The 19480-nt window shown below is 36.1% G+C and overlaps 1 long non-coding RNA gene across 1 annotated transcript; it reads left to right on the top strand.

Annotated features, from left to right (window-relative positions):
- Positions 1-9776: 9776 nt before the first annotated feature.
- Positions 9777-16572, top strand: LOC139745657 (uncharacterized). The gene is made up of 3 exons (XR_011711903.1): positions 9777-9949; positions 11540-11631; positions 16062-16572. It is a non-coding gene; the product is annotated as an uncharacterized lncRNA (long non-coding RNA).
- The last annotated feature ends 2908 nt before the right edge of the window (positions 16573-19480 follow it).

Here is a 19480-nt window from a genome sequence, read left to right as displayed (position 1 = left end):
TTACAGGCAATGACAGCTAGGACATGCATTTTGGTATTTTGTTGGCCGATTTCTGAAAGGGACTTTCACCCAATTTTGTCTTTGGATGCCTGTGTTGCAAAAAGCGTACTGTACCTTTAAAACTGATCTTGCTGAAATCTATACAGTTGTGAAAATGTAAAAGTAAAACAAATATGATAATACAACACTCTAAGATGTTTCAAGTGGTCATCTGGATATAGCACTGTACACTGAAATAGGGTATACATGAGTATTGCCTGCATATGGGGGGGAGGGTAAAAATGGCCTTCAGAATTACAAATGTGGTACAACTCTGTTCAATGAACCAAGGACAGCATTCTGTGCAAAGTACATAACTTATAGCATAATAATCAAAACTTTAAATCCTTATATTTCTCTGCAAGTCATTTTTCTATGCATTGGTGAGAGAAGTGAAGTCATTTAATTGACTTCTTGACATACTGGTCAAATTACGGTGTACTTCCACTGTACACTGAAGCTTATGTAACAGTTAGATAGGATTATTGATTATCAATCATGAAAGCCTACCAAGGTAGCCAGTTCTTTTCAGATTAACTATAGTTCACCAGTCATCTAAATGTTTTAGATGAGCATATTATTAATTTTATACTTTCTAATTTGATTTGATAATTTCTAATATCTGTCTAATTTGTTTTTATATAAGCACTCCTTCACTTGGGGTGGATGTTTACTACTCGAAGTCAGTAGTGAGCTTGGATAATAGTGCAGTGATCTGCAGAATTTTGGATCAGACACTTGCATGCATGTACATGTATATGCAACAGGCCTTTGCTAAATCACAGAATATCCTTTGGGCAGTCATGTAATGATCAATATTGACATGTACGGAAATGGATTCCATTGCATTGCTCCTGCAACAATTGCTCCCATGAAATATCTGCATGCTTAGACAAACATGAATTTTACCCAAGAACAAAACCATACCCCTAATCGTAAACCTCACATCAAACTAAACCTAACTAATACTAGAACTTATCACAACCCTAATCCTACCCCGATAACCTTGGAGAAAATAAGACCAGAGCAATTGTAGCAGAAGCAGATGTCATGTCACCACAGAAATGAGCTGTAATCTGTTTGATTCTTTTGGAAATGAGGGAGTAATCAAGTGAAATGTGTGCAATAATTGATTTACAATGTAAAAAAGACTTATCTGTTGATGGTTCTTTTTTTTTTTGCAACAGCACTCATAATGCCTGATATTTGTCAAAATATTAAAATTGTTGAATTTTTATGAGGACTATTTCCTCAGAAAGATACTATGTTGTAAATGGCATACATTAATGCAATTCTCTTTTGTCGATAATGTGATTGTATTCAGTGTTTCAATGAAAACAATATTGATTGTTCATTTTTGTTTTTGTTTTATGTTGAAGTATGCCATTTGCCAGAAGTCCATGGTGATAATATGTAGGTGTGACTGCACCTATCCTCTGATTCTCACTACCGTATGAGAATAATTCCTAGAGCACCTGATTTTTTAGCCTTATTTGTCATGCTGCAAAAATCTGAGTTCTTAATTTACATGATGTTTTATATTTCCATACAGTGTACAGTTGAAAATAAAGAATTGAGATTGTATTAATAAAGTGCCTTGAATTCATACTTCATGTACACTATGTATTTTTTCTCTTCAGTGTTGTCTGTTAATTGTAACAACATGTAATGCCTGTGTTTGTGTCTTGTTGGTCTTACATACGATTATTCTAGTATATATGTTTAAATGCTAATGCAACAAAGTGAGGATTATAGTCAAGAATTTTTATTTTTAATCGACAATAATCAGGCCTGAAGTTAAATGCTATTAAACTTACAGTCAAGCAAGACAACGTCAAGACTGATTGATATTAAAATTCCAATAACACCACGTCTTTATGAAGCAGATTTCCAGACTTGACAAGAATTGATCGATCAGACTTGATTTCATGCATGTTTTATCAATCAGATCAATTTTCTGCATTTTTCTGTTGATCACTAATCCAGGGCCCTGTTTTATGAAGAGTTATAATTGATCGTATAGTTGATTTCTATCATAAGTCTATGGCAGCCTGTGTGGTAAGGAAATTTATAATCGATTATATCTTGATAAAACGGGGCCCAGGTAACAATATAAATCATGTCATATCATTTTCTCTTTATCTGTGTAGCTTGCTTGTATGCTTTGTCTACATTAAGGCATATGAAAATGAACTTCTTTATCTCATTAAAAAAAAAACCCAAAAAAACTAACAATCAGTTGCATAAAAAAATCTCGACGGAAGAATTTAATGAATTTTAATGAAGACTAATATACAAAGAAAAAAGAGAAATGGCAATTTTGAAAATTATTCTTCATTGCAATGGTATAACGTTTTCATACTGGAAAACCAATAAATGAAGATAGGGATAACACTGTACTGAAGGGAAAAGTAGGTAGGGCCTACATGTATATACACTGTATACGTATCACAGAGGTTGTAGTGTCTACGTATATTTGTACTAAAAGGCCAGCTAACTGTGCTCTATGGGTGCGCAGAGTATTTTATTGTATATACGGTTTTTTTTTCATGAAGCTGTTCTTATAGTTACGAACGACTTAAGAATGACTGGTGATCAGTTCTTGTGCTGAATTATTGAAATTCTGATAAGTATAGCCCATCAGAACTAATCACCAGTCGTTCTTAAGTCATTCGTAACTTTAAGAACAGCTTTATGAACCCCCCCCCCCCCCGCTTCGCGGTCGGATTGCAGCTGACGCCCGTTGTGACTCAAACACATACTAATGGTGCACGAGATGACGCATAGTAGACCATAGAGGGCGGAAAATTGCCAGTTTGCAAGATTACACCAGGCTCTTCCTTGCAATGTAGAACTTGCCATGTATCGATCGCAAGAACGAAGTGGTAAATGTACTTCGTATGCAATTCTCATGCAACCCTCTCGTATCCTTCATCCACACATTGCATGTTGTGACTGATGAAACACACTGCATGGTCTTAACTTATTCTCTGCTAGATTCTGAAATCTGTATAGACACACATAAATCAACACTCAGGGCAGTAGAGAGAGACGCAGACCACCCACCTTTCTCAACGAAAATAATTTTCGTGTAAGATCAGGATATACCCGAGGAATGACTAGAATAAACGTCAAAATATTAACGAGACTAAAAATAATGAAGCCAGATTTGAGTTTTGGCTCAAGACCACTGTCCAGAATTGCAAAGTTCCGCAACAACGGACTGGGCTAAAGTACTTGTAAAGAAAGGGCGTGTTGGCATAACCAAACATAAATATATTTATGATTTATTTGGGGGTTTCCGTATACTGCATTTGTATTTACGTGTTCCTTTTAAGCGCCATTACATAGCTGCTTTAGTATACATGTATATACTTGTACTAATCACTTATCAGGAAACTCATAATCATCACACAGACATACAATAGAAAATAAATTAAACCTCATGTTGGTGATACAGTATTTATAGGCCCTATATTTCGTCGCAAGATTTAGATAGTTAATCATTAACTAACCGGTGGCATATGAGTTATGATTTATGGTGCATTTTATAGAACGCGGGCAAAGAGCTTATTTATTCCTTTCCTGCTATTTGCAGAAAGGTTCAACTTCCAACAAAACGCGAGCATGTTACATTCGTAACTAATGATAAAGGCGGGATGATTTATGCATGGCGATCCGAACTTCAGCACTAACAAACAAATAGACTGATTTAGAGAGAGATCCATATAATTACTTCAAGCATTGATCTGTTTGTGATGTTTATTGCAAAATACGAGGTATGTACACAGGATCGAAACCGCAATTATATTATCCAGTTCAAACATAATATAAAGACTGTATTGCTGTACAGTATGGAGCTGATCTTATCGTAGCCATGTAACCGCCTCGGAAGCAGTATCTCATAATATTGGATCACGATCTTGTAGGATGACTTTTGTTGCACGTAGGCTCTCACTGTACTTGGCACACAATAATCATATTTATATTTCTTTGTATCTACCTTAAACATCTACGCCTACACATTATTACGGTAGCTGGGAGAAAAAAAGGTTATCTCCAGTAATCATTAATAATGTGACGTTTAGATGAAGCCATCTTTTATTTACCGACTCTGTGATCTAAGTCTATTGTTAGAAACGCCATGGGAGTCGTATCGAGTTCTTTTTATACCTCCGCCACGAAGTGGTGCCGGAGGCATTACTGTATGTTTTCGGGTTGTCCGTCCGTCCGTCCGTAATCAATTTTGGGGACAGCATAACTAAAAAACCTTTTGAGGTATCCTAATGGAACTTTACATGTATGTGTATGAGGGGGTGAAGTTGTGCCTATCAACTTGTGGGTGCACATGCTCAAGGTCTAAGGTCAAAGGTCAGGGTCAAATGCTCATAATTTCACTATTTCCCCCATATCTATGCAATGCCTGAAGATATTTTCCTGAAACTTAATTTATACATGTACTACCACATTAAGATTCTTTGATGAGAGTTTGGGTCATGAGGTCAAAGGTCAAAAGGTCAAGTAAAATGTTAAAATTTGACTTTTTTCTCCATATCTTGGAAATGGTTCAAGGTATCTTCATGGAATATTGTATATATGCATGTACTGACTGGCAGTCATCTAGGGAATTTCGGGTTCATGGGGTCAAAGGTCATGGTCAAAGGTCAAGGTCAACTCTTCAAAATTTTACTATTTCCCGCATATTTATGCAATGCCTGCAGGATTTTTTTTTTTACTTGGTGTATACATGTATTACTTAATAAAGATTTTCTGGGAAGTTTGTTTTTGTTTTTGTTTTGTTTTTTGCCAAAAAGGTCAAAGACCAAATGAAAGTGCTGAACTTTACTTCTTCCTCCATATCTCGGAAATGGCTAAAGTTATCTTGAAACTTAATGCATATGTTCTGCCTGACAGTGATTCTCTTATGAATTTTAGGGTCATAGGGTCAAAGGTCAAGGGTCAAAGGCTAGGTGAAAATGGTAACAATTTACTATTCAATACGGAAATTGCACTTTTTCTCCATACCTTCAAAATTACTCAATGCATAAACTTATAAAAGGGTCAAAGTCAAGTAAGAGTCCTCAAATCCCCAAACGCATGCTCTTGAAAGTGAACATTTAACACATATGTGACAAACATATCATTTTGATATTTTGCCAGCTATGTGAAACTGTCATCACACATTGCCCACATGTACTATAGACCTATTTGGAAAATCATCCATTATGGTGGAGGCATACCAGTCGCCATAGCGACATTTCTAGTTTCTCTGTGTGTTCGTAAAATTTTTAACCGAGAAGGACTTGACAATGGATAACCCTTGTTTATGGAAGAAAAAACAAGGAAAAGCGCGGTGCGTAATATATGTCCCCGCCGGAAGTAGCATTTAGTAGCAAAATGTACAATATAGGTAAAAAGATGAAGGTCAAAGGTCAAAGAAGTCAAAGGTCAAAATTCTATGTAGAAGTTTTGAAGCCCTCACCTAGTGCCATCACATAAAGCAAACGGAATCGAAATCGGGTTAGAAATGGCGAAGGAGTAGCATTTTGTAGCCAATGTACAATATAGGTAAAAAAATCAAGGTCAAAGGTCAAAGAAGTCAAAGGTCAAAATTCTGTGTAGAAGTTTTGAAGCCCTCACCTAGTGCCATCACTTAAAGCAAACGGAATTGAAATCGGGTTACAAATGGCAAAGGAGTAGCATTTTGTAGGCAATGTACAATATAGGTCAAAAATCAAGGTCAAAGGTCAAAGAAGTCAAAGGTCAAAATTCTGTGTAGAAGTTTTGAAGCCCTCACCTAGTGCCATCACATAAAGCAAACGGAATCAAAATCGGGTTAGAAATGGCGAAGGAGTAGCATTTTGTAGCAAAATGTACAATATAGGTCAAAAATCAAGGTCAAAGGTCAAAGAAGTCAAAGGTCAAAATTCTGTGTAGAAGTTTTGAAGCCCTCACCTAGTGCCATCATATAAAGCAAACGGAATCAAAATCGGGTTAGAAATGGCGAAGGAGTAGCATTTTGAAGCAAAATGTACAATATAGGTCAAAGGTCAAGGTCAAAGGTCACAATTGAAATTCTGTATAGAAGTTTCAAAGCTCCCATATAGTGCTATCATATAAAGCAAACAGAATCAAAATCAGGTTAGAAATGGCGAAGGAGTAGCATTTTGAACATTTTGATCACACACGGACGCACACACGGGCGGACACACGGACGGACACACGGACAGACGGACGGACACACACACGTACGGAGCCCGTTTCATAGTCCCCTGCTCGAACTCGTTCGGCGGGGACAAAAAATGATTAGGTGTCAAGCGTGAAACGTGCGTGTGTACACCAGAGGAGAACATATTAGTTAATAGCTATTTACTGGTTAGATAATGTTTCGCTCGTATTTCTATAGGCGCTCGTGGAATGACTGATTATTCAAACGGGGTGCGGTTTTGGCCCTTTGAACGGGGCGTATCCTGATTGGTAGTTTCACTTACTGGCGAGAAGCTTGTATGTCGAAGCCGACTTGGATTTCCCCAGTTCCAAACTATCTTTCAAATGTTAAGCTATGAGAACAGGGCAAGTTGGTCGCGAGTTCAGCGACAGCATTGTTTTGTTTGTGTAAAAGACGAAGCGGAGATATTCTCTGTTTGAATTGCGTGGAAGTTCATATTTGTTATTTTGTTTCTAACGAATTTTAGCAAAGTTACCTTTGAAGATTAAAGAGGCACAATGTATTATACCATGTGTCAGATCTACCTTAAATGGATGATATATAGTTTTGGTTGAGATTGATATTCAGGTTTTATCTTTTTGCTAGATTATTAGAAACCGCTTATGTGAAATATTAAAAGGCATGCAATTCTTAAATGAATTGAACGTTTACTTGATTAAAATTGTTTCTGAAATGGCTGAGATATTTAAAAACAAAGTAAAACAAAGTGGTCATAATGATAGGTGGGTTCTACCTTTTATTAGGATCTCTTTGTTTCTTGTTATCTCTGCCATTTCAAGACCAATGTACATCAAATAAACTTAAAACTCCCTTTGTAATTGTTTGGCCTCTAATATTTCATCTAAGTCGTTTCTAATATCTTAATTGCAAGAATTGAAAATCTGAATCCCCATCTCAACCAAAATTATACCATCCCTTTAAGCTTCTGTGCATCTATGATCATCATTTTGAAATGAGTGACTTTTCTTCAAGTCTTTCCTATTGCATGAAGTGACATGAATGCAAACGAATCATAATTATCAAGTTAAATGTCAATGCATGACCAACATTTGACATCATATTTAGGCTTGTCACATGAATTACATTTAAAAATGATACTAATATGCTCGTTTGTGGTGGAAACCCTACTCTCGTTAAGACTCAATTATCGTCGGTGTAAACACTCTCTACCATTTCCCGAAATATTGGTGTATTTGAACAGGATTTGACAATCTTGAGGATGTCTGTCCAAGCACTGGTGATGACACTTATTAAATTCAGCTCACGAGGAGTGGAGTCACAGAGCGTTTTATCATTTCACCAAGACCGTCACACGCCCTTTCTGACTCTGCAAACACGAATAGTGTGGGTCATGTTGGTTCAACAAACACACGGCTTAAGTTCACCTGCCATACCATATTTCTCGTCAACAGTGCTTTTCAAGTGTAGTGGTGCCGCGGCGTGCGTGATGGGCTGTTGCTGGACGGAGATGGACCGCGGTGGGGTGGGGATGATTTGTGTTCACCGACAGGCTGTACGAATCATTTTTGGCAGAAAATTCGTCAGATTTACATAATATTATGATCTCCGTACTCGACTATGAGGAAAATCAGCAAGAGAGTGTATAAGATATATACATTAAAATATATATATATATATATATATATATATATATATATATATATATATATATATATATATATATATATATGTATATATACAATTATATATATATATATATACAATTATATATATATATATATATATATATATATATATATAATTATATATACATATAAAATCAGAAAGAAAGTATATGTTTACTGATGGAACCAGTATATATTGATATCGGAAACTGAGTCTCAGTCAGTGAAATGGAATAAATAATCTCCGAGATTCAGAGCATACTAGTAGCAGACTTGCGCAACTGCTCTATTTCATGTCATTAACTGATTTCCGCGTAATTCAAAAGGCAACAAAACAATAGAACGCATTGCAACAAGCAATAATTTAGTTCATTGGTACATCAAATAGAGGAATGTTTTATCAACCTAACATCTCAGTGACACGTGAGACCAAGTATGCGTAGAGGAGCGTCTCAACAGGTTGATGTTATTGGATTGATCAACGTTTATGTGTCAATAAACGAGATGCATGTGTATAGTCATGAAACGCCACAAAACACTAAATGAGCAGCACCCACAACGCGTCATGACATACACATGATAATATTATATCGATATCCGTGAATAATAAAGATGATGAAATGGACCAAATTGGAAGAGTATGGGAAAACTATATATATATATATATATATATGCATATAAATGTAAATAAGATATACATGTATATATATATATATATATATATATATATATATATATATTTATATGTGTGTGTGTGTGTGTGTGTGTGTGTGTGTGTGTGTGTATACATGTATATACTTATATCAACCCTAACTGAGACGTCAAGTTTGCCTAACAATATAATTGATTTAAAATGCACTGACATAGCAACGCACCCGAGTCATGCACAACTTCTTGAACTTTCTTTTCATGTGTGTTGGAATGCCCCTCCCAGTTACGGCCGATAGTCTATAAAGTGGTGTATGTGTTTGTTTGTTTGTTTTTTGTTTTTCTAAGTGAACATGTTTACCTTAGGACTCCTTTACATTCCCATGTATCCGCGATGCTCTCACAATGTGTGGCAGTCTGAAGTTCCCGAATGCTTATCGCGTATTAATACGCCATGACGTCAGCTCGATACTCGCCATTCTCAGGTGATAAGGGAGCCTTAAGTGTTCTACACTACCACCCAGTGTGCTCATGAAGTCACTCCAACCAAGTTTTGGAATTCAACAGAGTACACTTTGCCATAATCCGTACTAGCTAAAACTTATTTTCACTCTCAATCGATCAGTTTCAATATTGATGCATCATTTCTCTTCGTCCAGACTACATGTAGGCTACTATGAATATGAAAACCTGCATACGACATTTTGTCCATTCAGAGAAACTCGGCAATTGAGAAGTTGCGGCATCGCTTATTCCCATCCAGTGGTTTTCGAATGCAATATCAATAAATGCATTCCCTTGTGCAATGCCAATGGAAAAAGATGAGAATCAAAACGGAGAATCAAGTGATTTATAGTCAAAAGAAAGAAATACCATAGCTTGTATCAGTATATGCCTATTAATCGCTAATTAAGTGCATTTTCAAGTTTGGTAACGGCCGCCTGTGTGTATAACATATTCATAAGATAAGAAATTAGCACTTTTGTGAAACAATTATTGTGTCGTGATACAGCCACTTCAATGAATGGTTTCAGTGATTACATCGTTTTGTTTAGGTGGTCTCAAACCCATACTTCGATTACATTGCCGACGTTTAAACAACCTTTAAACAACAGGCTGGACTATGTACCCGTTCAGGTCCGTGACACGACAGCCGTTTGTTTGCAGGCGATATTTGATTTTATGCTATCAGTATCGGCGGTAAATATACGGCATTTTCCCCGACGTGACTCACAAGGAACAGGTCGAATTCACGAATAGACGTGGGGACAGGCATTAGTTCTATGCGACGGCCTGGACTATCTCTGGCGCAGCTTATTATAATTATTGGAGTGGTCTTGCGAGTCTCAGAACTTCACGATAAGTACTGCAACTTGCTAGCGTTGATAACTGCATTGGACATACATAGGTAGGTTTCTACTGTGGGAGTGTGTTCTCACATCCATTGCAACTTTTTATTTTAACGTTAGAAGTATATTTTGATACACATGTACTTATATTTGCTGGAAGTCTTATATAGAAGAGTTGCATGCTTCCTGTCAGTGCATGTACACTGATTTCGTCTGCATGTGATTTCATAGCTGACATTGCATTACAAGGAGACGCAACGTTAACGACCGGATATGCTCTTTCCTTTCCGTCTCCCAAATGTTCTTGTTCCCTATCCCTCTCTTTCTCTTTGTATATGTGTGTGTGTGTGTGTGTGTGCGTGTGTGTGTGTGTGTGTGTGTGTGTGTGTGTGTGTTATTAAAACCAATCCATTTCTTGTGCTGTGATCACCAAATCACAAGTTGGTTCTTACGTTACCGGGCCATCCACCAGATTTTCTATAACACTTAATCAGATGATACTATGACGATAAAATGTGAAATGATGAAAACCCGGTATTTATTGTGGTGCTTGGTTGTGCCAGATATTCCATTTCGAATATCGGCACTCCAAAAGCAACTTTCAAACATGAATCGTTCCACGGGGCCCGTGGAAGAAAGAATATTTGTTATACAGACTACAACTTATAATGTTCCAATGCACCAGAACAATCTTTGAGTGCTTGGATTTTGTCGTTAGCATCCTGCGTCTTTACATTTTGGTATAATCAGTGTTTGGTATACACGTGATTCATGATATCCATTTAGATTCTAAAATCTTAATGATCTCGTACTGCATATATATATATATATATATATATATATATATATATATATATATATATCAATTTCTCACTGCTTGATATTTCATCAAATATCTTGCAATATACGCAAATAAGAATAACCTAAATTGTTAAACGACACCAATCATTCTGCACGTAAAAGTGTACGTACGCAACATGACGGGAAAGTACTATGGATGAAAATGTCAGTGGTTAGAATGTCAGCAGTAAAAATGACAAAGAGAAAACTTCACGGGATAAGTGTGTAAGGGCTATGAAGGTGCCTGGCGATACATTTCAAAATAAACGTCGGATCTATATCTAAGACAAAGGTGTGGAGGTAAGTGGCAAAGGTATAATTATATCAGAAAGAATGACAAAGAATTGAGAGTAAATATGCCATACCCGCAGATAAGAAAATTTCATTGGATAAAGTAATACATAATGCTTATACAACGACATCAGAGATATGTCTACAGTTGACATTGTTACCTCTGACATATTTACCCATATTTGACATTTTTACCTCTGACGTTATTTTAGCCTGACGTTTTTACCCCTGAAATTTTTACTGCTGTCATTTTTCACCTATATAGACATTATCTCCTTGACATTTTTACGCTCGACATCTCCCCGAAATGATTCCTCCGACATTTCCCCAACAATTAATTGAAGGCAATTCAGAGACAGTCTTTAATGTGTGTATCACCATCATAACACAAGTTCAATGAGGTAATCTTCAACACTTATGCTGCATCATAGCCATAATATTTTCGTCTTTCATGATATCATAATTATGTTTACCCTTTCTGAAAACCTTCTTTTTTGTACCCTTTCTTTTGTGAACAGGAAACAGAAGCTGGGTGAGATAGTACTTCGTGCGTTTCAATAATTATAATGGAATAAAACTTCCTGGAACGACTGTCTAGCAATATTATCAGGTAAATGATTCGTGACTTTAGTGAACTTTAGAATCTCAAAAAAAAACATTTTTTTTTTTTAAATTGGCTTAAACTGTCGTACATATTGTCAAATGATATGATTATCATACTCAACATTATGTTGAAGACTATACACCTTGCTCACTTGTAGGATAAATCCAAAGTAATTATGCAAATTTAGTGAGAGACAAGAAATACACGTATTGGTATATAGAACAAGAACACGTCAGTGAAGTTCGAAGAAAGTCAAACTATCTGTTCATGAATCAGTGTATTATATAGATCTATATGCTCCACCGTCGTTTCATGACAAGGCTACAAGAATATCACATGCTGCCACAGTGGTGGAACGATAGAGATAAAGAAAAATCATCTTTATAAAAAGTAGGCATCCTACATCTTAGTCTAGTATAAACATTTCTACATTCACTTAATCCACATAATGTGATCTGTTGTTGGTTAAAAAAAAAAGAGAAAGAAACGATATACTATGTTATTTTCTGAAGACATTTTGTGATCATCTTTGTTTAAAAAGATTAAGGGCATAGTTTTAAGGCTCTGCTTGTTGATGACATAGTATTATGTCAATCTCTGTAACTTTTGAATTCATCAATATAAGTGAATAATCTCCAAATTTTCGAGAACAATTGAATGAAAGCATGCAAGCTCTTTACACGGAAAATAGTAGTGATAGCAGGGATTATCTTTGACACAGTTTAGTCCAAGCTGTCCTATCGTTCCAAATAAGCTTTATTCTAACAGATCTAAAAATCGCCCATTGCATTATTATGAAATCCATGAGGAAAATGTTGAAATTTTGTTAACAGGGCATGTAGAGTGACTTTGTTAACGGGAACGGTTGTGCTCTAAATCAGTTAGATTTAGATTAATCAAGTTTATTTTCCTTTTGAATAAACACAGTGACACATTTTGCAACATGACAAAATAGATATATTCGTACATTGAAGACATGAGAATTGTGTTATCCACTCTTGAGTTTTTAAAAACACTGCAATCGTTTAAAGACCTTTAAGTGTTTGAACGTCATAATGTGTACACATTTGTGTCGTAATGGCACCTCTGATGACGTACATTATACGCTATGATGTACTAGTATCCATAATATGTCTTAAAGAAAAAAAAAATCATGAGAACATCACACAATCGAGTATCTATCAAGGTAACCAATATCATAAGTTATGATAGTTTCTAATAATATCAGTTCTGGGAAAATTTTGCACAACTTTTGTTGACGGTTATAATTCCGGTTAGGTGATGCAAAATAAAAGAGAAAAAGAAGGAAGTTGATAAAATTACAATTTGTTGCAGAGATGTGTAACATGTATCGACAATCTTTCGTCAAAGACTGATTATATTGCTATTCCAAGAAAGTTTTATTTTTTGTTTTTTAGATGTAGAATTGAAATATGGTATAACATGAGTTAGCTCAATCGGTATAAGCGCGTCTGCCTCACAATCCAAAGGACCCGGGTTCGATCCCCGAGTCCCACTGAACAATGCTGTGTTAAATCATACCGTCCCCTCTAGTTAGAGGCAAAACACTCTGTCCCTCGGGTAGGACATAAAATGGAGCTCCCGTGTGTGAGAGAGTCACAACTGATGCATGTAAAAGATCGCGCTTCATTCATTTATTCATCGCAAAGGGTGTTTAACCCTGTGAAGTGATCCGCATCCCGCCTCACATCCACCTGGACACATGGAAGACCAGTTATTGCAGCTGAATATGGGCTTTCCAGCCATTTTTTCAGATGGAAATGAAACAAACAAACAAACAAACAAACACAAATACCAAACAAAAAAAAAATGTCAGTACAGTAGAAATCTTTTAATGTCATTCACTCCACTTGCATATTAAGTATTATGTTTCTTTGCTTCCCTTGGTCGTTTTACTTTTGAGTGTATACTTGAGGATTCTGGTAAAGGTATAATGTTTATAAATGTCTGTACATGATTGATTGCTTTGTACATAATTGCGTGCCATTCACGTGAATTCCATCAAGATGAAGTATGAAAATAAGCTGAAAGAAGCACCAAAGGCAAAAAGAAAGAAAGACAGAAAGAAAGATGAAGTTGATCCCTGATCCGCGGACGACCTGGGGAACTATATAAGAGTCCTCTTTGAGGCGGGGTAAATCGGAGTGGACGCATTCATTGCACTTCAAGAGAGATAGAGGGAAGGGGGGGGGGGGGGAGGAGAGATTGGGAGGAGTAGAGGGGGTGGAAGACTGCTAGTCCTTATGAATAGTTGCACTTTGAGCTTAGGCGTACACCCTTTTTTTAATTATTCATGTACCTCTATCTACCATATCGATACTTCACACTCTGTTTACAGTGCTAGATTGTGCGTGATATGAAATCGCGATGTAAAGAAATATTAGAATGTATGTTAATACAGTTTTTCAAACAACTACGGTGATTGATTGGATATCAAATGAATGTTAATACCGGTCCCCTTCTCTCCAATCTTTTCGTAGGCTTCTTCCATTATAATATTTTTTTCAAGAAATACTTCAAGGGTAACTAGTGAATCCATGTGCCATTGTGAAATTACGAATATTGTGAAAAAAATCACAGAGTTTCCTTCATACCTCATATCGCCCCACATTAGAGCGATCTTGATCCAGAGGCATAGCAACATTAACATTAAAGTAATATTGATCTAAATGTTCAAGGTGACGATCTTTTTGAAAGATACATGTAGCTGTTGTAATTACTTCTAAGTAAAATATATAGCATTCTAAACGGTTCGTTGTGTGCTCCGACAAAAAGATTCCTGGATGACGACTAAAACATCATAAATCATAACAAGTTCTACATAGTTACACTCATATTTTACGAGTGCTCCAGTGACGCATAAAATACTTAAATTGCAAGACAAGATGAACGAGCTTTGATCGAATACAATCATATGATTTTGCTCTCCTGTACATGCCCGCAAGGGGTAATTCCAAAATTTAATGTGAAAATCTTCACAATTTGTTTCTTGTCCTCAGGATGTAAACTACACTTAAGACAGAGACAATACAGCTATTGTTGCCTTCTCTTGCAAAGTCTGGTAGCTACGCGGCTGTCCGCTCAACATGCTTTTGTTTGCATCACACATCGCACAATATTGTTTGCAATGAAATATCGGTGTTTACTTCCACATTCTAACTGCAGACAATGCGATGTGAAATACACACCTGCTTCAGTCAAACCGACGAATTAATCTATTAAAGGAGAGATACGCACAAACAGTCTTACCACAGAATTTAAAGGGAAAGTCCGATCAAAGTCCACGCTTGATATGTTGAACAGAGTGTGATGTAAAAGCTGAAACATAAAGCAGAAACAGTCGAAGCGTCAATGTAATAATATTGAAATGCGAACCTCATAGAACTTAAATTTATATTGCAAGGATGAGTGATCATTTCAGAAATGCATATAAACATTAGACGTAAATAATGATGCATGTGTTGATATTTCTGTTTATATAATGTCATTAAAAAAAAAAAGGAGATCTAGGTCCCATACTCTCGGCTTCAAAATAAGTGTTCAAGAGTTGTAAAAACAAGACGAAGATGACACATTATGGAATGGAGTTGTATTTGACATTTATCAAGAACCAAAATGGGTTTGATCATATCTTCCTTCTAAACAATGCCTCAAGAGTGTCAATGGTGACAGCACCCTCTTCGCATAACTCGCAACTGCCGCTCGAACTCATAGTCAAATGAAAAGTGTACATTTCTATTTTCGAAGCAGTAATTTCAACGATAATATGCATGTCAACAACAACAACATTAAAGGTCCTGTTTACCTTTGGGAACAGTGATTTCAAATATTTTCAAGATGTGACATTTAATGCATATGTGTAGGTCTGTTGTACCAGAAAACATCCTATCATATAGAATGTTCGCAATAAAGCCTAAAATAAAAGGAGATATCTGTATTTTTCTCAATAAACCGTAACAGTAGACGGCTTAGTCTGGAAACAATTGTATCATATTATTCTTCACGTTTTGTATATTGAACAATATACTTAACATCGATTTTACAGATTGAATTTTTTACAGTGGTTGTTTCTATCCCTAACTCACATATTAAGAACTATTTAAAAGCATTAATGTTGGGTTTTTGTTTCAACTGCAAATGGTAAATTTGCCTTTAACAACGGAATAAAACACAACAAAAGGAAGGAATTGGCACAAACCATCCCCATTATCCGACATTCAAATGGAAAAGGCCCCGCCTAGTCGTAGTAAGAAGAATGGATTAATGTCCAAGAAATAATGATTGATACACTTGAATTATACTCTCTTGCTCCTTTGAATTGTTATGTCAAACCAGATCATACTCGCATGAATCTGTCTTATCATTATTATGTCTCCCTTTCTTTTCACTATCTCCTCTGATCACACTGCTGATAGGAAGCCGCATATGGCAGAGCGCTTCAAGATGAAACCTAGTGGTCTAGTGCAAAGATTTTCTTCGTTCAAATTATCAGGACTTCTTCTCGGATTGTTAGTCCTGAGCATTACCACGAACCGAGCTGAAGGTAAGATATGTAGATTACATATTATCCTGGTAGTAGACATAATGTGTCAGTGCAACGCAATTTTCCCATTCAATCTTTTACAAAACAGGAGAATCGCCACGTAACTACGGAGACTAGAACGTTGAAAGAGACCTCCGGATGGTTTTCAGACTTTTACATAATGATTGTTTTCAAAATTTATAACAAATCACAATGAACAAGGATAATAACATGGCCGCCTCACAACAAGAATGCAGGAGTAGGGGCTCAAGGAAGCAGAACAAAAGAAGAAGACATGCATAAATTCTACACAGGTGAACTTGTTAAGCATGCGGTATTGTATATAATGGAATTGCACTGCTACATTTCTGAAATATGTGAGGCTCCTACGTCAACATCTTCGTTCAGTGTAATTTACTTTGGGTTTTCAGAGTATTGATTTCTCTGCTCAAGGCCCACAATAAATTCCACAAATTTATACATGGAGCTGTTGATTTATGTACTGCAGGATATGAAATTGTTAAAATCGTCTCGAATGTCCCTTTAAAGTCTTTCCGGTTGCATTTGATAAAGAGAACTCTGCCTTTTTTTGTTACAACAAATTCATAATACTATGCTTAACATTTCACTTTATAGGAAAATTTACAGAATACGCATGTTTTACATGTTTTTCTGAAAGAATTATATCGGTCACAGTCTAGTAATCATTTATTCATTCATTCATTCATTCATTCATTTTTTTTTTCATTTCCAACAGAAATACAGATATATTTTACAGAAGTTGAATACATAAATGTCATCATGATACAAAATAAAGGATAAGTTTACAAATTATCGGAAATATACGGAAATGCATTAGGCAATAGTTCACGGTCAAATTCTAAATTTAAACTATTTTCCCCTGTCTCTGAAATGATATATTATGTATACAATCATGAATTATACAAAATAACGATTTTTCTGGGAAAGTTTTCAGTCAGTATGGGGCAAAGGTCAGAATGTCGAAGATCAAGTGATTATACTAAATTCATTTCTTTTCCCTCCGCATCTCGGAAATCATCTTTAAAAAACTAAAGCCCAGTGCCCACTGTGCGACCTGAGCTTGCGAGCTGGTGGCGAGCTGGTGCAAGCAGTATGGGGCGCCAAGTGTCACTTGTCCTACTAGTATATTTCGTTACGAAATCAGTCATTTGTATTTTCGAAAAACGAAATGACAACATTTCGTTAACGAAATTGCAATTTCGACGAAATGACTGATTTCGTAGCGTAATAGGCCATGCGACATTTTTGGCGCCCCATAGGCCCTACACCTCGCCGCCAGTGCATGTATTGATTGGCAATTAGTATTTCTTTGCGTAGTTTTGGGTCATGGGGTCAAATGTCAAGTTCAAATGCTAAAATTACACTATTTTCTCCACACCGTGTAAATTGCTCAATGTATGTTCGTACATAAACTTGGAATGATATCATGTGCATATATCACCACTCTATGATAATATCTAGGAATTGCTAACGCAGCTCGCAGTGGACTCGCATATACAGCGAGTACTGGAGTGGACTCGCACGCACGCGGCAGCTCGCCGGTCGAGCGCTGTGTGCGAGTCCATTGCTCTCTGTGTGCCGGTGCTGAAATTAGAGCGAGCTTCCTTTGCAAAAGGCTCGGGAACGAGTTGACCAAAGGGACACATGGAAATGCTAGAATGTCACTTTATTATCTTTTTCAATATTTTAGAAATGGCTCAAAATATCGTCATGATCCAGACAGTGATTATTTCCCAATCATACAATGCTGTAATTTCACAATCATGACAATGGCAAAATGTTCTTCAGGCTTGTGGTATAGCAGGGGCATACCAGTTGCCGGAAAGTTGCCGGTAGCCGGTTTCTTTGTGTTGTCCCCTTCCATTATGCTAAGTCACATTTTTGTATGGTTCCAAAATACTCTTTTTTTATCTCTCATGTATAATAGTAAGACTTGGTTTTGGTAGACTTACGAACAAGAGAAGAGGCGATTTTCACACGTACGCTCTTCATGCTTTGCATTTTTTTTCCGGTGGGGGAAGGGGTGTTTATGTCATTAGTCTGCAAGTTATGCATATGCATGAATAAGATATTGGTCAGTGAACCACAAGAATGTTATCAAGCAATGTAGTAGACTTGCTAAGGGGGTAAACGCTGCATTTTTTAGTACAAATGTCCTACTTGGCACAGATGTTCCCTTGGGCAATTGAAAATTTTTCATCTAAAGAGACAATCTGTATCTATGCAAATAAGCCTTAATTTGCATAATTTATGCAACAATACATATAGAAATTATTTAAAAATATATGTACATCCTGCAGAATTACCTAATTTGGTAAAAAAAATTCTATTGAGTAAGTGGAAAAAATTCCTGCAAAAATTGATTTCTTACCTATATAAATTAACATAAAATTTGCATAATTAAGCAAGTTATTGTGCAAAAATCTGCATTTTTGAGAGAATTTCTTAACTATTAAGCACTGGATCCTGTAGTACAAAGTTTGAACCCGGGATGGATGTTCCTTGGGTCAAAAGTAAATGATTCATCTGAAGAGACAAATTGTCTCTATGAAAACAACCTGTTATTTGCATAATATGCATATCAATACCTACACATCTACAGATAATCAGAACAAACAATAAGCCTTAATGTGACAATGTCTTAAATCGCTTTGAACTTAATATCCAAAAAGCTAATAGAATAAGACAATATTCTCATAACAACACTTTTCAGTTGCTAAAATTGTTTCCATATTGTTAAATTCACTTAGGCATTTTAAGCATAAATTATGTAAATAAGTACACCAGACGGGAAATTTCAAAACATATTGATCTTTGAAATGATTTTTGCTAGCAACTTTCCCTCATTGCATAAATGCTTTGCAGGGTGGAAAAAATAACAATCGATAGTGACACTCTTTAAATATGATTATGCAAATCTAACATTAGAGCCTACATATGAACAGATGCAAATTGGAAAAATATTGCTTTCAAAAGGACTGTGTTTCCCTTGCAAACAGTACACAACTGAGGTTATGGTTAGAAAATCATTACAAAAAATACTACCATAGTGAAAGTGTGAATTCTAATTTGCATTGTATTTTCTAGGCAATCAAGCGAATAAGAGGCTCTTTACATCAAACTGATTGTGCAAATTATGTGGATGCAAGGGTAGCTGCACATATTAAGAACTTACAAGCTTGAGTCAGAAACAAAGTCTGTTTCTGGAAGAAAAAAAATGTTAACTCGTATACTATGAGCTACTATTGCATGGGAACTATGCTAGGAAAT

The sequence above is a fragment of the Diadema antillarum genome, unplaced genomic scaffold (assembly GCF_040938485.1).
Source record: "Diadema antillarum isolate AM-2024a unplaced genomic scaffold, OU_Dant_1.0 seq00001284_RagTag, whole genome shotgun sequence".
Classification (NCBI taxonomy): Eukaryota; Metazoa; Echinodermata; class Echinoidea; order Diadematoida; family Diadematidae; genus Diadema; species Diadema antillarum.
The sequence above is the reverse complement of the archived record's forward strand: the minus strand, read 5'-3'. Positions and strand labels throughout refer to the sequence as shown.